This window comes from Arachis ipaensis, chromosome B9 (genome assembly GCF_059453495.1).
Source record: "Arachis ipaensis isolate K30076 ecotype BB chromosome B9, ASM5945349v1, whole genome shotgun sequence".
NCBI classification, from domain to species: Eukaryota; Viridiplantae; Streptophyta; class Magnoliopsida; order Fabales; family Fabaceae; genus Arachis; species Arachis ipaensis.
Genome location: NC_142444.1, coordinates 94,832,764 through 94,858,785, shown reverse-complemented (window position 1 = coordinate 94,858,785; position 26,022 = coordinate 94,832,764). Strand labels below are relative to the sequence as shown.

The window sequence follows — 26,022 nt, the reverse complement described above, 5'->3', positions numbered from 1 at the left end:
TTATTATTCCACCTCTGATTTCCTTGATTGTCTCTGCCTCCTCTGTTATTATTGTCCCTCCAACCCTGGTTAGAATTATCTCTCCAATGTGGTCTTGTACTTTTTCATAGACCCATTGCTAGCACTTTTCAATGTGGTCTTATCTTGGGGCCTTATGCCCTGTGTGACGTAACCGAGTAACACTATCTTGTCAATCATATGGTAGGGGCATGCTTCCAGAAGATTATTGAAGCACTCCCAGTATTCATAGAGAGTCTCAGATTCATCCTGAACAATCATGGAAATGTCTTTCCTCAGTTTATCAGTAACTTCAGCTAGAAAGAATTTTTCCAAGAATTCTCTTCTCAGTGTATCCCAGTTGGATACAGTTGCTGCTGGTTGAGTGTAGTACCACTCTCTTGCCTTCCCCTCAAGAGAAAACGGGAAAGCTTTAAGCAAAATTGTAGTTTCATTTGCACCATCACGCCTGACAGTAGAACAGGCTGCTTGAAAATCTCTCAGGTGCTTGATAGGCTCTTGAGCAGGCAAGCCATGAAACTTGGGCATCAAATTGAGCAGTGCGGTCTTTATTTCAAAGTCTGTAGCCACCACTGGGTGACGCGCTTGAAATGGTTGCATTGTAAAATCAGGGGCTCCAGCCTCCTGGATAGTAACTCTCCTAGCTGCTGCCATGTTACCTGCACGTAAATCAACCAAATCAGTAGAACGGGGGCTGGTTTCTTTCTCAAGTGACGTTTCAGATCCGCCCTCAGAGAGTACTAACCAATGCCGAGCTTGCCTTATTCGTGAAATAGTTCTTTCAATCTCAAGATCGAATACTGGCAAGTTTGGATTAGGAAGTGAATGCGTCATCTAACGAAAGAAACAAGCAGCTCATAGTAGCAAAATAAAATAAAATGCAAATAAATAAAATCCAATCAATAACTTTAGCACTTTATTGTAACTCCCCGGCAACGGCGCCAAAAATTGACGTGGCAAAAATTGGCGAGTCAAGAATTGTTGTAAGATATTCGTCTCAAGTATAGTTCTTAACCAACCAGAAATCCGCTTATCAATTTAGAAGGGTTGTCACAAAAATTAAATTTAAAATACTGGGAGTATGAATCCCAGGTCGTCTCCCAATGAGTTGCAGAAAGGTGTGCTACTTTATTAATCAGATATTTTCAAAAAGAGTTTGAGTTGAATAAATAGGAAATTAAATTGGGGAAATTAAGTAATTTAAATAAAAGCCTTGACTGTGAGTAGATTAGCTGGAAGCCTTATTCTTGTTGTAGTACTCTCAAGATTAATTAATAATTGAAGGTTGTTCTGTTTAGTTATCCCTTACTAGGTAAGGGAAAGTCAAACAACATGGAATACTGTTTCTATTCACAAGTCCCAATCCGCTGATGCCAGGGCATCTTGGCCAGTTTCACTGACCTTTTCTTTACTATTTTTAGGGGAGTTTCATGCATTTCTTTAGGAAATAAGCTAGTTTTGGGTAGATATTCACCTACACCTTTATTCAAGCATACATTGTGCATTTTACATTATTTCATGAGGATTTTGCATGAATTTAGTGACAAATTGTATGCTGCATTACCCATGACTTGGACTAGAACTTTGATGCACTCTGTTGCTTAATTTCAGGACCAAAGGAAGCAACGAAAGGGAGGTAACTTGCAAGGTTAATAAGAAAAGTGATTGCCAATAACACTCTCAAAGCCATCATTGCCCACATTAAGAGTCACGTTAACTAAGTTAACGTGCACTCTAACGTGGAGAAGGGAAGTTGAGCCAACATTAGTGACACTAAACATTGTCACTAACGTTGGCAAACACTCATGAGTGGCCACGTTAGAGCCCACGTTAACCTAGTTAACGTGACCTCTAACGTTAAAGGGGGAAGAGAAGCCAACGTTAGTGACATTCAACATTGTCACTAACATTGGCCTAAGGATGCAACATACCACGTTAACTCCCACGTTAACTTGGTTAACGTGGGAGCTAACGTGAGAAGTGAGAGTTGTCGACAATGTTAGTGACACTCAACATTGTCACTAACATTGGAAGCAACCACACAACCCCCCAAGGAGCCATGTTAACCTCCACGTTAACTTAGTTAACGTGGAAGCTAACGATGAGGAATGAATGATGAGCCAACGTTAGTGACACTCAACATTGTCACTAACGTTGGGATGGCTAAGAATGGCCACGTTAGAAGCCACGTTAACCTAGTTAATGCGGACTCTAACGTGAGATCTAGGGGCACATTGGAACGTTAGTGAAAATGTTAAGTGTCACTAACGTTCTCGAAGTTTCGCAAGGCCACGTTAGAAGCCACGTTAACCTAGTTAACATGGGCTTTAACGTGAAGCAAATAGGGGCACAGTGGAACGTTAGTGACAATGTTGAGTGTCACTAACGTTCTCGAAGTTTGGCAAGGCCACGTTAGAAGCCACGTTAACCTAGTTAACGTGGGCTCTAACATGAGGCAAAGGGGTACATTGGAACGTTAGTGAAAATATTGAGTGTCACTAACGTTCTCGAACTTATACTTTCACTAAATGTTAACACCCCTAACGCCCTGAGCTAAAGTCTCTGCCCACTTAGCACTTTCTCTCTGCAAGTAAAGCCAAGCCCAAATGAAGAAAAGAACTGCTTCAAACTCAAGATCCAAAGGCCCAAGACTTGAAGAGCAAACTAGAAGCTAAGAAGAGTAGTATATATAGGAGTAGCTTTGAATTGAAAGGGAGTTCTAATAGTTGGAAAAAGAGAATTACTCTCTGTATTTTACTTTTCTCTGCAATTTCTAGTTCTATGATGTATTCTCCATCTTTATTTTCATTTTCAAGAGCTATGAACAACTAAACCCCTTTCATTGGGTTAGGGAGCTCTGTTGTAATTTGATGGATCAATACTAATTTTCATTATTCTTCTTCTATCTTTTCTCTTGATTTTACTTGAAAGCTTTCGATCTTCATCCCATTGAGTAGTTATCTTGGAAGAGAAGCTATTCAAACTTGGATCTCTTTTGAACCTTGAAAGAGGAATGAAGAGATCAAGCTAGAAATGCTTTCTCATGCTGGACCAAATTGGGTTTGGATGGGTATGTGACTATAACCCTCTCAATACTTGATTTGGAAAATGCATGTGCTATAATCAGTGACCATACTTCATCTCTTCTCATGAGCAATTGACCAAGGAATTGGCTATTGATCAAGATTTGAGAGATTGAATTGCAAGAAATTGTAATTCAATCACTTAAGATTGCCAAGGAGATCAATGAGTGCATTGATTGAGGAAGAGATGAAAATGAACTTGATCCGGAGAATCGCAACATCTCCTAAGCCCAATGAACTCCCCATCTCTGATCTTACCCATTCTCTTTAATTTCTGCCATTTACTTTTATGAGCAAATCCCCCATTCCCATTTACAATTCTGCAATTTATTTTCAGTCATTTACTTCCAGTCCTTTAATTCTAGCATTTACTTTTCTGTTATTTACATTCCCGCCATTTTATTTTCTGCAACTCTCAACCCAATTTCTGGATTCGCTCAACTAGAACATTCTTCTAATTAAAGTTTCTTGATCAATCAATCCCTGTGGGATTCGACCTCACTCTATTGTGAGTTTTTACTTGACGACAAATTCGGTACACTTACCGAAAGGAGATTTGTTGAGAGACAAGTTTTCTGTGCATCAAGTTTATGGCGCCGTTGCCGGGGATTGATTTTGCATCAACAATGATTAAATTGGAAGATCACTAGATTGAGCATTTTTATTTTTGTGAATTTTATTTTCTGTTTGAGTAATTTACTTTTTGTTTTCGTTAAACTTCTTCCCTTCCCCCTCTACTCTGTTGTTTTACTTTGTTATTTTCAATTCTGTTTGCTAACCCACTAACTGTTCGATATATTGCATCACCCACAACTAATAGTAATTCTGACACAAATACTTTCTGCACCTATCTTTTCTTGCTTGCACTTGATGGTTGTATGACAGGGAGAAGAAGCGGGGCTTCAACTTCCTTCGATTCTGAACCTGAGAGGACCTTCCTTAGATTAAGGAGGGAGTCAAGAGGAAAGAAAGTGGTTGGTGTTGAGGAAGAAGAGGAATTCTTTGAAACAAACATGGAAGACAACATGGAAAACCATCATGAAGAAGAGGATCACAACCATGGGGGAGGAGGTAGAGCAAATCATGCTTGGGAGGATAGAAGAGTTTTGGGCTCTTACATCAATCCAAACCCAGGCAATTGTGGAAGTAGCATCCAAAAGCCAACAATCCATGCCAACAACTTTGAACTTAAACCACAGCTCATCACCCTTGTTCAGAACAACTGCTCGTTTGGAGGAGGTGTTCAAGAAGACCCCAATCAACATTTGACCACCTTCCTGAGAATATGTGACACAGTGAAGTCTAATGGTGTTCACCCTAACGGCTATAGACTGCTCCTATTTCCATTATCACTTAGGGACAAAGCAGCCAAGTGGCTGGAATCCTTCCCAAGGGAAAGCTTGACAACTTGGGAAGACGTGGTGAACAAATTTTTAGCAAGATTTTACCCTCCTCAACGAATCAATAGGCTGAGAGCTGAGGTCCAAATTTTCAGGCAACAAGATGGTGAGACTCTATATGAAGCATGGGAGAGGTTCAAGGACTTAACAAGGAGGTGTCCACCTGACATGTTCAACGAATGGGTGCAGCTGCACATTTTCTATGAAGGACTCTCTTATGAGTCAAAGAAGGCCGTAGACCATTCATCCGGAGGATCTTTGAACAAGAAGAAGACTATTGAGGAAGCCATAGATGTTATTGAAACAGTAGCAGAGAACGACTACTTCTATGCTTTCAAAAGAGGGAACACAAGAGGAGTAATGGAGCTAAACAATGTAGATGCTCTGTTGGCCCAAAACAAGCTCATTACCCAGCAGCTGGTTGACCTCACCAAGAAGATGGAGATGAACCAAGTAGCAGCAATCTCCACTTCATCAACAACCCAAGAAGGAGTGAATAAAGAAGTAGAGGGGAGTCAGGAGCAAGCCAACTACATTGGGAATTCACCAAGAAAAAACTATGATCCATACTCCAAGACCTACAACCCTGGATGGAGAAACCACCCAAACTTTGGGTGGGGAAGTGAGCAAGATCAAAACCAAGACCAGAGACGTTACAACTCCAACAACAACACTTCTCCACACGCCTATCAAAACCAAAACAGCATATCTGCTCTGAATCACCCATCAATTGATGATAAGCTCTCTAAGATCAAAACCTTAATTGAAAGAGTATGCAAAGACATTCGAAACAGTAAAGCATTCAGAGAGGAAGTGCAGTCAAACATGCAGAATCAAAATGCTACCATCAAGAAACTGGAGACACAAATCAGCTATCTGTTTAAGCAGCTTCCTAACCACAACTTTTGCTATGATGCCCATTCAAGCAAAAGGGAGGAGTGTCAAGCTATCACACTTAGGAGTGGGAAGGAACTGAAGGAACGTCCCCAAAAACCATAAGAAGAAGGCTCAAATGAAAAGGGAGAAGAGCAAGATGGAGTTCAACCTCCCACGCCAAGTCTGCAGAAAGAAAAAGGGATACCACAACTGAACATCTCAAGAGCTCCATATCCCCAGCAATTGAAGAAAAGGGAAGATGACAACCAGTTCTTGAGATTTTTGGAAATCTTTAAGAAGCTACAAATCAACATACCCTTTGTTGAAGCCATAGAACAAATGCCACTCTATGCCAAGTTTTTGAAGGAGCTAATGACTAAGAAGAGAAGCTGGAAGAACAATGAGACTGTGATATTAACCGAAGAGTGTAGTGCTATCATTCAACATAAACTACCGCAGAAACTGAAGGATCCTGGGAGTTTTCAGATCCCTTGTATTATAGGAGAAATCACAGTGGAGAAGGCTCTTTGTGACTTAGGGGCCAGCATCAATTTGATGTCAGTAGCTATGATGAGAAAGATGAAAATTAAGGAGGTAAACCAACAAAAATGGCCCTACAACTGGCAGACCGATCGTTCAAATTCCCTCATGGGATAGTAGAGGATTTGCTGGTAAAAGTGGGAGATTTCATATTTCCAGCAGATTTTGTGGTGCTGGACATGCAGGAGGACGCCAAGACCTCCATAATCTTGGGAAGGCCATTCTTGGCCACTGTTGGAGCTGTCATTGATGTTCAGAAGGGTGACCTCACCCTGAGATTACACAATGAAAATATGACATTCAATGTGTTCAAGGCCATGAGTTACCCACCCGAACAATTGGGGGAATGCAAGAGGTTAGATGCACTTGAGAATGAAGTGTAGGAGAATTTTGAAGAAGAAGAACCTGAAGAGGACGAGAGATTGGTGGAGGAAGAATCTGAATCAAGTGAAGAGGTGGCCACAGCAGAAATACCTATACCAGATACACCAAAGGAAGGGAACGAAAAGTTAGAAGCACCCAAACTTGAACTCAAAGTACTGCCACCCACTCTCAAATATGCATATCTAGGAGAAAATGAAAACTACCCAGTAATCATAAATTCATCCCTCAGTCATGATCAAGAGGACGAGCTACTCAAGGTGCTGCGGGAGCATAAGGATACCATTGGATGGACCCTTGCTGACTTGAAGGGAATCAGTTCAGCCATATGCATGCATAAAATACTTTTGGAAGATGATGCCAAGCCATCCATTCAATCCCAAAGAAGGCTGAACCCAATCATGAAGGAAGTGGTACAGAAAGAGGTTATGAAGCTTTGGTAAGGAAGGGTCATATACCCAATTTCGGACAGCCCTTGGGTTAGCCCCATACATGTTGTGCCTAAGAAGGGAGGAATCACTGTGGTTACCAATGAGAAGAACGAGCTCATACCTACAAGGACTGTCACAGGATGGCGAATGTGCATAGACTACAGAAAACTCAATAAGGCTACACGAAAGGACCATTTTTCCCTTCCATTCATGGATCAGATGTTGGAAAGACTTGCAGGGCACGCATATTATTGTTTTCTCGACGGTTATTCAGGATATAACCAAATAGTGGTTGATCCGAGAGACCAAGAGAAAACCTCATTTACTTGTCCGTATGGAGTGTTTGCCTATAGGTGCATGCCATTTTGGTTATGTAATGCTCCTGCAACTTTCCAACACTGCATGCTTTCTATCTTTTCAGATATGATAGAAAAATTCATTGAAGTTTTTATGGATGATTTCTCGGTATTCGGAGATTCCTTTCCTAGTTGCCTACATCACCTCGCCTTGGTATTGAAAAGATGCCAAGAGACTAATTTGGTCTTGAACTGGGAAAAATGCCACTTCATGGTGATAGGAGGAATAGTCCTTGGTCACAAGGTCTCTCACCAAGGCATTGAGGTTGAAAGAGCTAAAGTAGAACTTATTGAAAAATTACCCCCACCCAGTGATGTCAAGGCAATTAGGAGTTTTTTAGGGCATGCTGGTTTTTACAGAAGGTTCATTAAAGATTTTTTAAAGATAGCCAAGCCCTTAAGCAATCTCCTTGTATCTGATACACCATTTATCTTTGATGAAACATGCATGCTAGCATTTGCACATTTGAAAATGAGGTTATCCTCTGCTCCTATCATCTTCCCACCTGATTGGAACTTACCATTTGAATTGATGTGTGATGCATCTGATTTTGCAGTTGGGGCAGTGTTAGGACAAAGGAAAGATAACTTAGTTCGTGTGATATACTATGCTAGCAAAGTCCTTAATGAAACTCAAAGAAATTATACCACAACTGAAAAGGAGTTGCTAGCAATAGTTTTTGCATTTGACAAATTTAGATCATACCTCATTGGTGCTAAAGTGATTGTCTTTACAGATCACACAGTACTTAAATATTTGTTTGCCAAGCAAGAATCAAAGCCAAGACTAATAAGGTGGATCTTACTGTTGCAGGAATTTGATATTGAAATCAGAGACAAGAAAGGAGTGGAGAACAAGGTGGCAGATCACCTATCCAGAATCCCTCATGATCAAGGTGGAGGAAATGATACAAATGTGAACGAGCTCTTCCCAGATGAGCAGTTGATGACAGTTCAAAAAGCACCATGGTTTGCAGATATTGCAAATTTCAAGGCAACTGGGGCATTACCTCCAGGGATCAATAAACATCAAAAAAGGAAGCTCATGAATGATGCAAAATACTTTGTCTAGGACGAGCCATATCGCTTCAAGAAATGTTCAGATGGAATCCTTAGAAGATGTGTTTCGGAAGAAGAAGGAAGAGAAGTCCTGTGGAATTGCAACGGTTCATGTTATGGCGGGCACTTTGGAGGGGACAGAACTGCCGCAAAGGTGTTACAAAGCGGATTCTTTTGGCCCACCCTTTTCAAGGATGCCAAGGAACTAGTAAAAAGCTGCAATGAATGCCAAAGATCTAGAAACCTGCCCAAAAGAAACGCCATGCCACAAAATTTCATCTTCGAACTGGAACTGTTTGATGTGTGGGGAATAGATTTCATGGGACCATTCCCAACCTCATATGCAAACAAGTACATCCTGGTAGCAGTGGATTATGTTTCCAAATGGGTAGAGGCTATTGCAACCCCAACTAATGATAACAAGGTAGTCATGAACTTCCTCAGGAAAAATATCTTTAGCCGGTTTAGAGTCCCAAGATGCCTCATCAGTGACGGAGGGAGCCACTTTTGTAACAAACCACTAGAAGCTCTCCTCCTACGATATGGGGTAAAACACAAAGTAGCCACACCATACCATCCTCAAACAAGTGGGCAAACTGAGATATCCAACAGAGAGCTGAAGAGGATCCTGGAAAAGACTGTGGGTGCATCTAGAAAGGATTGGTCGAAAAAGCTGGATGATGCTCTTTGGGCATACAGAACAGCATTCAAAACTCCACTTGGAATGTCTCCATATCAACTGGTCTATGGGAAGGCTTGTCATTTACCACTGGAGCTGGAGCACAAAGCTCTCTGGGCTATCAAGATACTAAATTTTGACAGCATTGCTGCTGGTGCAAAAAGGATCTTGCAGCTGCAAGAGATGGAGGAATTCAGGTCACAAGCCTATGAAAACCCTAAGATGTATAAAGAAAAGGCAAAGAGAAAACATGACATGCATCTTGCGCCCAGAAGTTTTGAAAAGGGGCAGCGAGTATTCCTTTACAATTCTAAATTAAGGCTGTTCCCAGGAAAACTCAAGTCAAGGTGGTCCGGACCTTTCATGGTTACGAAAGTATCACCATATGGCCACATCAAAATCACGGATGAAGGTTCAGAGAGGACTTTTACAGTGAATGGACAAAGACTCAAGCATTATCTGGGCAACATGGGGGAAAACCCCAGAGTAAAGTACCATCTCAAGTAATTAAGGACTCGTCGAGCTAGCGACGATAAAAGAGTGCTCTGTTGGGAGGCAACCCAACCTCAGGTAATTTCACTTTCATCTTTATTTCAATAAAAAAATTTCACAAGTCGTTTCTCCTATATTGTAAGGAGCTAAGTTTGGTGTTCCACACCAGAACAATCCAAGAGTGATGGTATAATTCTAAGTTTGGTGTTCCACCAAAGGACATTGGTTAGAATTACACTCCACTCCAGAGGAACATTGCTAGCTCCATCCAATCAAGAGAAACCACTTAGATGTAGTTAGACTATAGGTTATCATTGCTTTGTTGACAACAAGATATGGGGTTCTCTGCATATGTGCAATGTTTAGACTGGGCAAGAAACTAAGTTTGGTGTTCACACACTAAATTGAGTTCAAAAAGCACCAGCATACATGCAAGCTAACTATGTCTCAAGTGCTTTGGGAACAAGCAACTTCCAATAACCTTGCAGGAACCTTATGAGGAAATGGTGCACCTCAACCCAAAGAAGCTAGGCAGCAAAAACTAGGTTGATTACAAAGAGAGAGGGCAACCAGAAATCATCACCCAAAGGTTGTATTGTTACTTAATTCCATTGTACTCAGAATTGTTGAAAGTTGGAAGTCCGAATGCACTTTTGATTTGTAGTTACTCGTAGTTGAACCCTTTTTAAATTCTGTCTTTTAAGTTCTGAATAGGTCTATGTGTGCTAGTCTTTATGTCACTGCATCCTCCTTAACTTACTTGTAAGCTTGTCCATTTTAAATCAAATGAAGAAGAGAATGTTTATGTTTTTTTTTAAAAGACCAGAGTAGAGTTCATAATGTGGAAGTGCATTCATGAATCTTTGGGGTAGTCATAAGTTAGCTAAGTTGGTTCAACCACAAGGCTAGGAGGACAACTATCTATCCTGAATACTTGACTTTGGATATACCCATGAGACTAAGTTAATAACAAGATCCTAAAAAGAGAAAAGGGAAAGAACAATGGAAGTGAAAAAAACAAAAGAAAAAAAGTAAGCAATAAGGCTAGGCACCAATGGTTTGGACCTTGAGACAAGTGTCTGTGGTGCTCCTGTGTGAGGGATCTACTTGGATGAATAAGCTCTCAGGGGTGCTTTATCACTTGGTAACTTGGGTTAACTAACCCGGGATTATCAGCTGAAAATCCATTATCAAGAGTAACCCTCACTACAGAACATTTAGTAACCCAAAGAGGTGCTGGACACCAAGGTCTCAAGAAAAGAAAATAAATGAACTATATGCCTGTGGTGTGTATGTATGGGGGAGAGACTTGAGGGAGTAAGTCCTTAGGGGTGCTTCAACACCTAGCACCTTGAACCAACTGGTTCGGGAGTGTTGGCTGAAAGCTTATCTTAAAGAGTTGCCCCCTTACAGAGCACTTAGCCTAAATAACACAAATAACCCTTGAAATAACAATAAAAGGATCAATGAATAAAAGTCTTATGGGATATAAACAAAGTAAGTGTTTAGGGACATGATAAAAGTCTGAAAGCCAGTAATGGAATGAACCTAAGTTGCTATGTATGAAACCACCATAAAATTAGTAACATGACTTCCACAAGAATAACTCATTCCTCTGGATATTCCATTCATCATTCTCTTGTTCCAGTACTTGCTTAGGGACAAGCAAGCTTTAAGTTTGGTGTTGTGATGTCAGGGCATCTTGGCCAGTTTCACTGACTTTTTCTTTACTGTTTTTAGGGTAGTTTCATGCATTTCTTTAGGAAATAAGCTAGTTTTGGGTAGATATTCACCTACACCTTGATTCAAGCATACATTGTGCATTTTACATTATTTCATGAGGATTTTGCATGAATTTAGTGACACATTGTATGCTGCATTACCCATGACTTGGACTAGAACTTTGATGCACTCTGTTGCTTAATTTCAGGACCAAAGAAAGCAAGGAAAGGGAGGTAACTTGCAAGGTTAATGAGAAAAGTGATTGCCAATAATACTCTCAAAGCCATCATTGTCCACGTTAAGAGTCACGTTAACTAAGTTAACGTGCACTCTAACGTGGAGAAGGGAAGTTGAGCCAATGTTAGTGACACTTAACATTGTCACTAACGTTGGCAAACACTCATGAGTGGCCATGTTAGAGCCCACGTTAACCTAGTTAACGTGACCTCTAACGTTAAAGGGGGAAGAGAAGCCAACGTTAGTGACATTCAACATTGTCACTAACGTTGGCCTAAGGATGCAACACACCACGTTAACTCCCACGTTAACTTGGTTAACGTGGGAGCTAACGTGAGAAGTGAGAGTTGTCGACAACGTTAGTGACACTCAACATTGTCACTAACATTGGAAGTAACCACACAACCCCCTAAGGAGCCACGTTAACCTCCACGTTAACTTAGTTAACGTGGAAGCTAACGATGAGGAATGAATGATGAGCCAACGTTAGTGACACTCAACATTGTCACTAACGTTGGGATGGCTAAGAATGGCCACGTTAGAAGTCACGTTAACCTAGTTAACGTGGACTTTAACTTGAGATCTAGGGTCACATTGGAACGTTAGTGAAAATGTTAAGTGTCACTAACGTTCTCGAAGTTTAGCAAGGCCACGTTAGAAGCCACGTTAACCTAGTTAACGTGGGCTTTAACGTGAAGCAAATAGGGGCACACTGGAACGTTAGTGACAATGTTGAGTGTCACTAACGTTCTCGAAGTTTGGCAAGGCCACGTTAGAAGCCATGTTAACCTAGTTAACGTGGGCTCTAACGTGAGGCAAAGGGGTACATTGGAACGTTAGTGAAAATGTTGAGTGTCACTAACGTTCTCGAACTTATACTTTCACTAAATGTTAACACCCCTAACGCCCTGAGCTAAAGTCTCTGCCCACTTAGCACTTTCTCTCTGCAAGTAAAGCCAATCCCAAATGAAGAAAATAACTGCTTCAAACTCAAGATCCAAAGGCCCAAGACTTGAAGAGCAAACTAGAAGCTAAGAAGAGTAGTATATATAGGAGTAGCTTTGAATTGAAAGGGAGTTCTAAAAGTTGGAAAAAGAGAATTACTCCCTGTATTTTACTTTTCTCTGCAATTTCTAGTTCTATGATGTATTCTCCATCTTTATTTTCATTTTCAAGTGCTATGAACAACTAAACCCCTTTCATTGGGTTAGGGAGCTCTGTTGTAATTTGATGGATCAATACTAATTTTCATTATTCTTCTTCTATCTTTTCTCTTGATTTTACTTGAAAGCTTTTGATCTTCATCCCATTGAGTAGTTATCTTGGAAGAGAAGCTATTCAAACTTGGATCACTTTTGAACCTTGAAAGAGGAATGAAGAGATCAAGCTAGAAATGCTTTCTCATGCTGGACCAAATTGGGTTTGGATGGGTATGTGACTATAACCCTCTCAATACTTGATTTGGGAAATGCATGTGGTATAATCAGTGACTATAGTTCATCTCTTCTCATGAGCAATTGACCAAGGAATTGGCTATTGATCAAGATTTGAGAGATTGAATTGCAAGAAATTGTAATTTAATCACTTAAGATTGCCAAGGAGATCAATGAGTGCATCGATTGAGGAAGAGATGAAAATGAATTTGATCCGGAGAATTGCAATATCTCCTAAGCCCAATGAACTCCCCATCTCTGATCTTACCCATTCTCTTTAATTTCTGCCATTTACTTTTATGAGCAAATCCCCCATTCCCATTTACAATTCTGCAATTTATTTTCAGTCATTTACTTCCAGTCCTTTAATTCTAGCATTTACTTTTTTGTTATTTACATTCCCGCCATTTTATTTTCTGCAACTCTCAACCCAAATTCTGGATTCGCTCAACTAGAACATTCTTCTAATTAAAGTTGCTTGATCAATCAATCCCTGTGGGATTCGACCTCACTCTATTGTGAGTTTTTACTTGACGACAAATTCGGTACACTTGCCGAAAGGAGATTTGTTGAGAGACAAGTTTTCCGTGCATCATCCGCTTACTTGGAAGGACAGGCTTTAGTGACTAGAGAGCCTTCCAACAATAAACCCAATTACAATCTCTCTTTTGAGCATTCCAACTCAAGGGTTCCTTTCTATCAACTCCCCATCAAGTTAGGGAACTACTCGCTCATTGTGAATGTAGAACTCATAACATAGGAAAGGGAATTAAAGAAAGACAAGATAAGTAAAACTCAAAGGAATCAATTAAAAATAAAAGTATCTCTTGTATTAATAAATTTTAAAATAATCCAATAGTAAAATTGAGTAAATTAAAGGACATGGAAGAGTAAAGGCAAGTAAAGAAAACGAACTAGAATGACGAAGTCTTGATGAGGTAATAACTCTTCTCAATATCCCAATGCAAAGAGTGATAGAAATAAAAATCCTAAGAACTATGAATGTGTAGAGAGAAAACCTAGAGGAGGAGTAAAACTAGATCTAAAACTTAAAACTGTGTAGAATGAATGTTGTTTTTGGTTTCTGCATGTCCTCTGGCTCTAGTCTGCTTTTTCGGGCCAAAAATTGGGTCAAAACAGGGCCCAAAATCGCCCCCAGCGATTCTGCAGATTATGCAGATCGCGCACATCACGCGATCGCGTCATTCATGCGGACGCGTCATTTGGCGTTTTACTTTGCCACGCGGGCGCGTCGTCCACGCCTCCGCGTCACTTGTGCTATTCCAATCCGTGCGGTTGCGTGAGCCATGCGGCCGCGTCACTGTGATTTCCTCTCTTCTGCGCGGTCGCGTGAGCCATGCGGCCGCGTCACTTCTCGCTAGTCATCTCCTTAATTTCTTGTGTTCCTTCCATTTTTGTAAGCTTCCTTTCCAATCTCCAACTCATTCATGCCCTATAAAGCCTGAAACACTTAACACATAAATCATGGCATCGAATGGAATAAGGGAGAATTAAAATACATAATTAAAAGTCTCTAGGAAGCAAGTTTTCAATCATGTAATAATTTTAGGAAGGAAATATAAATGAATGCTAATCATATGAATAAGTGGGTAAAGATCATGATAAAACCACACAATTAAACACATTATAAACCATAAAATAGTGGTTTATCAACCTCCCCACACTTAAACATTAGCATTTCCTCATGCTTAGTTGAAAGAGATAAAATAAATGAGTAGGAACATGTAAAACTCATGCAATGCAATGCAACCTATATATGTAAATGCAACTATATGATTTTTGTCCACTTGATCAATAGTAAATAAGCTCTTCAAAACAATTACAAATCAAATTCCACTAATTCAATTCTCATGAAGTAAGAACGGATAAAAATGCAAGAAGATAGCTCATGAAAGCAGGGAACATAGAATTTCAAGCATTGAACCCTCACTGATGATGTATGTATACTCTAGTCTCTCTAGTGTATAGGGTGATCACTCTATCCTTCTCTAATCATGCTCTCTAATTTTTGTTCTTCTCCTAACCAATCAACAACATTTAATATACCAATGCAAACATCATGAGGTGTTTTCAAGGTTGTAATGGGGCCAAGGTAAGGGTAAGGATACATATATGGCTAAGTAAGCTTATAAATTGAATCTTTAATTAACCTAAGCTTTCACCTAACCTCTATATATATTCTATATAACTTTAGAATGCATACCTAGCTACGCAGAAATTCCTTTCATATTCCATACTCATGTATTAACTTTTTATTTTAATTTTATCATACATGCATTGATCCTTGAATTCTTAACTTAGCATTGGGGTAATTTTGTCCCCTTATTTATTTATTGAAATTTTTTTTTTCATAAGCATAAAAATAAACATAGCTTATCAATGCACATAGATTTTTAATTCTTATAGTTTCACATGAGTAGGTATCCAAATTCCCATTATATTATCATGACACATTCCCTTATTATCTTTTGTTCCCACAATTTCCCATACTTAATTAGCACACACAATTCTATCTTAAGCTAACCAAAGATCCAGTTTGGGATATATAATTATATTTCTGCTTAAGGCTAGTAATGTGGCAAAATATAGAACAAATGGGATTCAAAGGCTCAAAGTGGCTAACAAAGGTAATTGAAAGGGTAGGCTTAATTTGGATAAGTGAGCTAAACAATTAATGGCCTCAATCATATGCAAACATATAAATATAATAAATATTGGACATATAGGATGAAACAAAATATAGATTACAATTATAGAGAAGTAAACACACAAGAATAAAATAATTATGGTTAAATAATGTAACCATGCATAAAGGCTCAAATCTCACAAGTTGTGTGTTCTTTAGCTTAAAAATCATGTTCCAAATACAACTTCAAGCAAATTTAACATAAAAATTTTAATTAAAATTAGTGAAATTTTGTTCCAAAAATAGAGTCTTAGAAGAAACTTATTGCCTTTCCAATCAAGTAGAACATGCATGCAACTAATCTATTACTATTCAATTTATCCTATTCTATAAAAGAAAAACTAACTAAATATCCTAATTTATTGGTGTTTAGGGAAGAAAAATTACCACCGGGAGTCAGGTACTGACCGACTTCCCAACACTTAAGGCTTTGCACCGTCCTCGGTGCCATCTATCAGGAACAGGGGTGGGCTGGTAGCAGTATCTCCACAGTTGGGACCATCATAGCTCCCTATGCTGGTAAAGGAAGTGGAGTCCGGAGTGTCTGAGTCCTTGAATTTTCCCATGATCAGCTCCTTGAGGTATGTGAATCGGCACTTGTTACGGCGCTCTCTCATCTTAGCTTTGAGTTCCTGCCGATCCAACCTTTCGAGTATCTGATGGAGCAATTGGTCTGTGGTAGGTGCTTGTGGTACTAAAGGAGGAATATCTACAGCCGATTCAATAGGCTGGCTTGTAGTGGCTGCTAAGGGTCTGATATATTTCCCATTAGGGACATATTGATCATCCCATGGAAGAATGGCTTTGGTGTCTCCAACTCTGAAGGAGACTCTGGCTGCGGATACGAGATCTGAGACCAAGGCGAGAAAAGGTAAGTTGCCCGCAATTTGTACGTGTCCCATGGCATTCCGGATGTGTCTTGGTAGGTTCAGAGGTTGGTCAGTAAGGATGCACCATAGTAGAACGGTCATGTTCGTAGTGAAGGAGGACTCGTGAGTGCTCGGAAAGAAATAATGGGACATGATCTGTGCCCATACGCGAGCCTCCAAGGTAAGTGCTAAAGCCGAGATTCCCTTAGGGCGGGTACGATGGTATCCGTAGATCCATCAGTTGCCAGGTAGTGCGATAACTCTGAGAACGGCGTCCTAGTCAAATTGGTACATCTGGCGCTTGAGTCCGGCTTCTTGAAAATCGTCTAGACCTTCTGGAATAGGGGGAAGATCTAGAGCTCTTTGAATGGCCTCTTCTGTAATGGGGACTTGCTTCTGACGGATAAAGACAGACTGCAGGGCTGGCAGGTGGAAGTTCGAGTAGAACTCGACTACCCAAGAAAGATTGACCTGCCTCGGCTGTCTCTGTAGGAAACCCCATTGTCTTTGTGCAATTTGTGGCTCAACAAAGGTAGCAATATGGTTTGGGAGGAGAAGAAGGTATTCGTTGTTGTAGCTCCTTTCTGCAAGGATGGGGAACATCTGCTCACAGTAGCGATTGGGAAATCGCGCAGTGTCCTTTGCTGGGAAGGCTTTTTCTTTATCATCAACCTTTATAATCCTCTTAAGTTTCTTTGTTGAGAGCTTTACCGCAGTTGAAGAGGGTCTTGCCACTAGTGCTCTTTTTGTTCCTCTTCTTGCTGTTGATTTGGGAGTAGCTTTCTCTTTTCCTTTCTTGGTGGCCATTCTGAAAAAGGGAAGAGAAAGTAAATTAAATTCAAAGAGATAGAGCAAGGAAGAGAACGGAAAAGGATGGTTATGAATGCACATTTAAAGGTAAATGATGTTAACACATGGTCATGACTACATGTGAAAAGTCATTAATGGAAAATAGTTAGTGCATATGACGACAAGTGAATGCAAGGTGTTTATTGGCATGCTGGCAAAGGCATGTGTAGCATAGATCAAGCATCACTTGTAACAAACCATCACGTTTGTATTGACAATTATTTTTAACGAATAACATATAAAAGAGGTTTTGTGAAAAACGGGCATTTATTAGTAGAATAGAATAACGTAGAAAAGTGCATAATACTATATAGGTTTTTTCACAAACACATAGCATGCGTGGTGAAATAATGTATGGAAATTATTAAATTGAACATGCAAACAACCCTTTAATAAGTAATATATAATTGCCAAACAAATTTAGAACAATCCACAAGCATATAATGAGAAATAATGACTCAAATAAATTTCTAACACCAAGTAAAAAGGAAACAAAAAAGAAAGAAAAAGAAAATATGAATAATGAAAGTAAAAAGAAAAGAAAAGAAGATAACATAAAAAATAAGAAGAAAAATAGAAAAGTAAGGAGAGAAGAAGAAAAAGAAAAACCTTGTTAATGGGGGTGAGAGAGAGAGTGAGGGTGTAAAAAGTGAGAAAGAAGGAAGAAGGAAGAAGGGAGGAGGAAGAAATAAGGAGGGAAAAGAAAATAGGATTTGAGGAGAAAAGATAAGATAAGTGGCAAATTAGGGGAGCTGTGCGGCGCAATCGACGCGGTTGCGTGGAGCACGCGGTCACGTGATTTGCGCTTATAATAATTGACGCGGTCGTGTCGGTCACGCGGTCGCGTGACCCGTTTTATGCTACTGGCGCGAGGGAAGCCTCGCACTTGCACAACTCTCTGTTCAAAATCATTAATTGCTAAATATTGGATGACGCGATCGCGTGGGACATGCGATCGCTCGAGTGGTCATGAGAAGGATATGCGCGGTCGCGTCAGTCACGCGGCCGCGTGGGAAGAATTTGTGCGTTAGCACCAATCCAGCACCACTCTTGCACAACTTTCGGTCGTGCACCCTTTTTACGTCGAAATCCAGGGCACGCGGCCGCGTGGGTGACGCGGTCGCGTGGGAGGCGAATGTTCCCACGTGACGCGGATGCGTCGGCGACGCGGTCGCGTGAGGCGATTTGTGCCATTGGCACGCCTCCAACCACGCTCTTGCGTGACTCTCTGTTCATTTTATTAATTCCTCCCATCTCCTGCGACGGGGACGCATCAATGATGCGGTCGCGTCACGTGAAATTTTTTTTTAATAAAAGTAAAAGTATGTAAATGCAGATGCACGAAATGTACTAATAAAGAGAAGAGTTATTAAATAGAAAAAGTAAAAATAAAGAAAAGAACGATCATACCATGGTGGGTTGTCTCCCACCTAGCACTTTGCTTTAACGTCCGTAAGTTGGACGCTCCATTAGTTCAATCTTCGGCTATGTGAGGATCTTCCAAGAGGAAGATCTCGAGCTCCTTGTTTTTCTGTATTCTCTCTCCATGGTACAGCTTTAAACGATGTCCATTAACTTTGATAAGTTCAGAGCTTGAAGGATGGCTTAGGTGATAAACTCTGTACGGTTCGGCCTTCTCTACTCTGTATGGACCGTCCCATCTTGATCTCAACTTGCCTGGCATGAGCCTCAGTCGAGATTTGTAAAGGAGGACTAAGTCCCCAGGTTGGAACTCTTTTCTCTTAATGTGCTGATCATGTACAGCCTTCATCTTCTCCTTGTATAGTCTTGAGTTCTCATAAGCTTCTAGGCGAAGGCTTTCCAATTCTTGCAGTTGCAATTTTCTTTCAGCTCCGGCTTCCTCAATTCCCATGTTGCACTTGTTTACTGCCCAAAAGGCTTTGTGCTCTACTTCAACAGGGAGATGACAAGCTTTTCCATAGACTAAGCAGAAAGGACTCATCCCAATGGGTATCTTGTATGCTGTTCTGTATGCCCAGAGTGCATCTTGTAACCCGGTGCTCCAGTCTCTTCTATGAGGTTTGACTATCTTCTGCAAGATACGCTTGATCCCTCTGTTTGACACCTCGGCTTACCCATTAGTCTGAGGTTGGTAGGCTATTGCAACCTTATGATTTATTCCATGCTTCTTCATTAATCCTGTTAGTCTCCTGTTACAAAAATGGGTGCCTTGATCGCTCACAATTGCTCGTGGTGATCCAAAGCGACAAATAATCTGGTTTCTCACAAAGGAAACAACAGTGTTAGCATCATCAGTGCGGGTAGGAATTGCTTCCACCTATTTGGAAACGTAATCCACAGCTAACAATATATAAAAATAACCATTAGTATTTGAAAATAGACCCATGAAGTCAATGCCCCAGACGTCAAAAATTTCACAGAAAAGCATAATTTGTTGAGGCATCTCATCCCTCCTAGATATATTACCAAATTTTTGGCATGGGAAACAAGATCTACAAAATTCAGCAGTGTCTCTAAAAAGTGTAGGCCACCAGAATCCACAGTCTAAGATTTTTCTAGCTGTTCTTTGAGGGCCAAAATGTCCTCCACTCTCAGATGAGTGACAGGCCTCTAAGATGGACTGGAATTCTGATTGAGGCACACACCATCTAATTACCTGGTCAGCGCCACATCTCCATAAATATGGTTGATAAACCACTATTTTATGGTTTATATTTTGTTTAATTGTGTGGTTTTATCTTGATCCTGACCCACTTATTCATTAAATTAGCATGCATTTATATTTCCTTCCTGAAATTATTACATGAGTGAAAACTGCTTCCTAGAGACTTTTAATTATACATTTTACTTCTCCTTTATTCCATTCGATACCATGATCTGTGTGTTAAGCGTTTCAGGCTTTATAGAGCAAGAATGAGTTGGAGATTGGAAAGGAAGCTAGCAAAAATGGAAGGAACACAAGAAATTGAAGAGATGACCAGCGAGAAGCGGCGCAGCCACATAGACGATGCGACCGCGCGGAGAAGATCAAATCGCAGTGATGCGGCTGCATGGATGACGCGACCGCGTGAAATGGAAAAGCACGAGCGACACAGAGGCGTGGACGACGCTCCCGCGTGGTGAAGCGAAACGCGAATGAGGCGTCCGCATGAGCGACGCGATCGCGTGGCATGTGTGATCTGCATAATTTGCAGAATCGCTGGGGGCGATTTTGGACCCTATTTTGACCCAATTTTTGGCCCAGAACAGCAGACTAGAGCCAGAGAATATGAAGAAACCAGATATAACATTCATTCTACACAGTTTTAGTTTTGAGATCTAGTTTTACTCCTCCTCTAGGTTTTCTCTCTACACTTTCATAGTTCTTAGGATTCAATTTTCTCTTACTTTTTTTGGCATTGGAACACTGAGAAGAGTTATTACCTCATCAAGACTTCGTCATTCTAGTTCGTTTTCTTTACTTGGCTTCACTCTTCCATGTTCTTTGCTTTGTTAATTTTACCATTGGAATATTTTTAGGAGTATTTAATACAAGGATCACCTTTATTTTTAATTGACTATTTCGATTTTTATTTACAATGTCTTCCTTAATTCCATTTTATATGCTATGAATTTTACATTCACAATGAGCGAGTAGTTCCCTAACTTGATGGGGAATTGATTGAAAGGAACCCTTGAGTTGGAAGGCTTGAAATAAAAATTGTAATTGGATTTATGGTTGGATTGCCTCCTAATCCCTGACACCAATCCCTTTTAATTAAGTGGATTGCAACTTGTGAACGGACGTAGCATTCCAACTTGTTTGACTTTCCTTCACCTAGTGAAGGATAACTAAACAGGACAACCTTCAATTGTCAATTAATCCTGAGAGCATTCCAACAATAATAGGGATTCCAACTAATCAATTCCCAGTCAAGGCTTTTATTTACACTATTCAAATTCACCAATTTAATTTCCTGTTTGCTCAATTCAACCCTTTTTAAAAACCTCTGATTAATAAAATAGCACACTTTTCTGTAACTCGTTGGAAGAGGACCTGGGATTCATACTCCCAGTATTTTAATTTCAATTTTCTGTGACATCTTTCTAAATTGATAGGCGGATTTCTGGGGAATTAAGAACTATACTTGCAACGCGTATATTTTAACAATTTTTAATTCGCCAATTTCTGCCCGCATCAATTTTTGGCGCCGTTGCCGGGGAGTTGCAATAGAGTGCTAAAGTTATTAATTAGAATTTATTTATTTTCATTTTATTTTATTTTTTTACTATGAGCTGCATGTTTCTTTCGCTAGATGACGCATTCACTTCCTGATCCACGCTTGCCAGTATTCGATCCTGAGATTGAAAGAACCATCTCACGAATAAGGCGAGCTCGGCGTCGGTTAGTCCTCTTTGAGGGCGGATTTGAAACACCATCTGAGGAAGAATCCAGCCCCTGTTCTACTGATTCGGTTGATTTACGTACAGGTAACATCGCGGCAGCCAGAAGAGTTACCATCCAGGAGGAAGGAGCCCCTGATTTTACAATGCAACCGTTTCAAGCGCATCACCCAGCGGTGGCTACAGATTTTGAAATAAAGACCGCACTGCTCAATTTAATGCCCAAGTTGCATGGCTTACCTGCTCAAGAGCCTACCAAGCACCTGAGATATTTTCAAGCAGCCTGTTCTACTGTCAGGCGTGATGGTGCTAATGAAACTTCAATTTTGCTGAAAGCTTTCCCGTTTTCTCTCGAGAGAAAAGCAAGAGAGTGGTATACACTCAACCCCTAGCAAATGTATTCAACTAGGATACGCTCAGAAAAGAGTTTTTGGAGAAATTCTTCCCATCTGAAGTTACTAATAAACTGAGAAAAGACATTTCCACGATTGTTCAAGATGACAACGAGACTCTCTTTGAATACTGGGAGCGCTTCAATAGTCTTCTGGAAGCATGCCCCCACCACATGATCGACAAGATAGTGTTACTCAGCTATATCACACAGGGTATGAGGCCCCAAGATAAGACCACATTGGAAAGTGCTAGCAATGGGTCTATGAAAAAGTACAAGACCACTGACGAGGCATGGCAATTGATCAGCGACTTAGCTGAATCTACTAGGAACCACAGACAGAAGCAAGGCCGTTCAAAAGCCGTTGCAGAAGTATCCTCTAGCAGAGAGACTGCTGCAATAACTCAGAGTATCTGTGAAATGACTAACCTGCTGAAGCAAATGCAATTGAATCAACAACAAGTTCAGCAAGCTCAATCTCTTTCACCACAGCAAAACCAACAGTTAGTCCCACAGAGAATTTGTGGAATTTGTGCTGATTATAGCCATTATACTGATGAATGCCCGCAACTCCAACAGGAAGACAACATGGTGGCATCCACTCATAATTTCTATGACTGCCCCAACAAAGGGTACAATCAAGGTGGAAATAATAACCATGGATGGCAACACAATTCTAACCAGAATTGGAGGGACAACAATAACAGAGGAGGCAGAGATAATCAGGGAAATCAGAGGTGGAAATTAAATAACAACAGGCAGCAGAACCAACCTTACAGAGCACCTCACCTGAGGCAATCCCAAGGACCACAGAATACCCAACAACAGACCTCTTAATTTACTCACCCTTCTTCATCTCCTAATGAAGAGTTACTAAAATTTTTTGAGCGAAGTCAACAGACCATGGAAAATAACATTAATGCCAGTCTGAATGGTCTGACCGCTACTTTGCAAGCTCTTGTCTTACAGATTTGATCAATGCAAAATTCCAATAACCAACCTTCAAGTTCCACTGGAATTCCCTCTCAATCATTACCCAATCCGAAGGGGGACATTAATGCCATCACCCTAAGGTCCGGAACCACACTGCAGGAGAGGAATCAGGAGGAGCCAAGCCCACCAGAGCACGCCTCAGCTGAAGAGGTCGTAGAAATAGAAGATGTTGAAGAGGAAGAGGACATACAGGACATAACTGAAAAAGAAGAAGCCCAACCACAGGAGGAAGCACCAAGAGGCACAGACACTGCAGAAAACACCACTCCCCTTCCATTTTCACAACTTGCAACGAAGCCCAGGAAGCAGCTAGAACCCGATCCCAAAATGGTAGAAATATTCAAAAAGGTTGAGGTAACCATTCCTCTTTTTGATGTTATTCAACAGGTACCTAAACATGCAAAGTTTCTAAAAGATTTATGTATACATAAAGTCAAAATTAATGAATTAGAAACTATTCGTTTAGGTAGTTCCATATATGCTTTAATGGGAGGATTACCTGAGAAGTGTAGTGACCCAGGTCCTTGTATAGTTAGTTGTACTATTGGTGGAGTAGTAATTTATGATTGCATGTGTGATTTAGGAGCCTGTGTTAGCATAATGCCTTTGTCTATATATGATATTTTGAGGCTCCCTCCCTTAAAAAGGTCGGCAGCTCGTTTTGTGTTAGCAGATAAAAGCATTATTACAGTGGCTGGAGTTGCTGAAGATGTTTTGGTGAACATTAAAAGGCTTACATTTCCCACTGATTTTTATATCTTGGAGATGCCCCATAATGACTCAGATAAGCCATCATCAATCCTACTTGGAAGACCATTCCTGAAGACATCAAAATTCAAATTGGATTATTTTTCAGGAACATACTCTTTTGAAATAGATGGCCGCATAGTAATCTTCAATCTGAATGGAGTCATAAACAACCCTCCAGAAGATCATTCTATCTTCCAGTGTGATGTCATAGATGAAACTGTAGCTGAAGTTCACAAGGAAGAGTTAGAAGAGGAGCACATTGGACAAGGTCCAAGTGTGGGGACCCTCTCGACTGACAATGAGGGCACCTCAGCATTTTCACAAGCTCCAGACAATCCAGAGCCTACCCATGATCAGAAGTTGGAACTAAAACCTCTTCCTCCACATCTCAAATATGCTTATCTTGAAGATGAGCAGAAGTTCCCCGTTATCATTGCAAGGGAACTCACTTCCCAACAAGAAGAGCAGTTACTTGATGTACTGAGGAAGCATAAGAAAGCAATTGGGTGGAGTTTGGCAGACATAGTAGGCATCAACCCTTAAGTATGTGAGCACAGAATATTTTTAGAAGAGGGAGCAAGACCTGTCCGTTAGAAGATTGAATCCCACTATCTTGGAAGTTATCAAAAAGGAAGTGACCAGACTATTGGAAGCAGGTATCATCTATCCCATTTCAGACAGTGAATGGGTTAGCCCAGTACAAGTGGTGCCCAAGAAGTCTGGAATCACTACAGTGAAGAATGAGCATGGAGAGCTCATAGCAACTAGAGTTCAGAATGCTTGGAGAGTCTGCATTGATTACAGGCGTCTCAACCAAGCTACCCGTAAGGATTATTACCCACTTCCATTCATTCATCAAATGCTAGATCACCTGTCAGGTTAATCACATTATTGCTTTTTAGATGGTTACACAGGTTATTTCCAGATTCATATAGCTCCTGAGGACCAGGAAAAGACCACTTTTACATGTCCTTTTAGGACTTATGCTTACAAGAGAATGCCCTTTGGCTTGTGCAATGCACTAGCTACTTTCCAAAGGTGTATGATGAGTCTTTTCTCTGATCTTATTGAGGACCGTATGGAGGTTTTTATGGATGATTTTAGCATTTACGGTGATTCTTTTAGCCTTTGCTTAGATGGATTATCTAGAGTATTAGATAGATGTGTTAATACAAACCTTGTAATAAATTTCGAAAAATGTCATTTTATGGTAAAACAAGGGATTGTATTAGGACATGTGGTATCTAATAATGGCATTTCTGTAGACCCAGCAAAGGTGAGTGTTATTTCTAGTTTACCTTACCCCTCTTATGTGAGGGAAGTTCGTTCGTTCCTGGGCCATGCAGGTTTTTACAGGAGATTTATTAAGGACTTTAGTAAGGTAGCACTTCCCTTATCCAGATTACTACAGAAGGATATTGAGCTCGATTTCAGTGAAGATTGCAAGCAAGCGTTTGATAAGCTAAAGGCCACCCTGACTCAAGCTCCAATTGTGAGAGGACCAGACTGGAGCCAGCCGTTTGAAATCATGTGCGATGCTTCCAACCTTGCAGTAGGAGCAGCGCTGGCTCAGCGCGAAGGTAAGGATCCTTTTGTTATTGCTTATGCGTCTAAGACTTTAGACGCTGCCCAGTCCAATTATACTACTACTGAGAAAGAGCTTCTTGCTATTGTTTTTGCTCTGGATAAATTCTGAGCTTATTTACTTGGTACTAGAGTAGTAGTGTATTCGGACCAGGCAGCTTTAAAGTATCTATTATCTAAAAAGGAGTCTAAACCAAGGCTCATACGTTGGATACTGCTATTACAAGAATTTGATTTAGAAATAAAGGATAGGAGTGGTAACCAAAATTTAGTGGCAGACCACTTGAGTCGCCTTGAGCACATTAAGGATGATTCTGCTCCTATAGATGATAATTTTCCATTTGATAACCTGCAAGCAGTATCTGAGGTATCTCCCTGGTATGCACCTGTAGCTAATTATCTAGTTAGCCGCACATTTCCTCCTAACTTTTCTAAGCATCAAAGAGACAAGCTGAAAAGCGAGTCTAAATATTATATATGGGTGATGCGCATCAACTAGTTATGCTACGATTTAGGAAATTGCACGATCGGCAAAATTCCTTCCGGCAAGTGCACCGGTTATCGTCAAGTAAAAACTCACAATAGAGTGAGGTCGAATCCCACAAGGATTGGTTGAGTGAGCAATTCGGATTAGAAGTGTGTTCTAGTTGAGCGGAATCAAGATTGAGATGAGAATTGCGGAATGTAAAATTGGCGGGAAAAGTAAATGAAAAGAAATTGAAATGGCGGAATCTTAAATTGCATGAATTAAAGAGCAGAAACTAAATTGCTGAAATTAAAAGGGAATGGGGGTGATTGCATGAATTG

General features: G+C 40.4%; 1 non-coding gene across 1 annotated transcript; it reads right to left on the bottom strand.

The window, feature by feature from the left end:
- Positions 1-4,567: 4,567 nt before the first annotated feature.
- On the bottom strand, positions 4,568-4,671 carry LOC148545525 (small nucleolar RNA R71). The gene has a single exon (XR_015901205.1). It is a non-coding gene; the product is annotated as a small nucleolar RNA R71 (small nucleolar RNA).
- Positions 4,672-26,022: the final 21,351 nt, after the last annotated feature.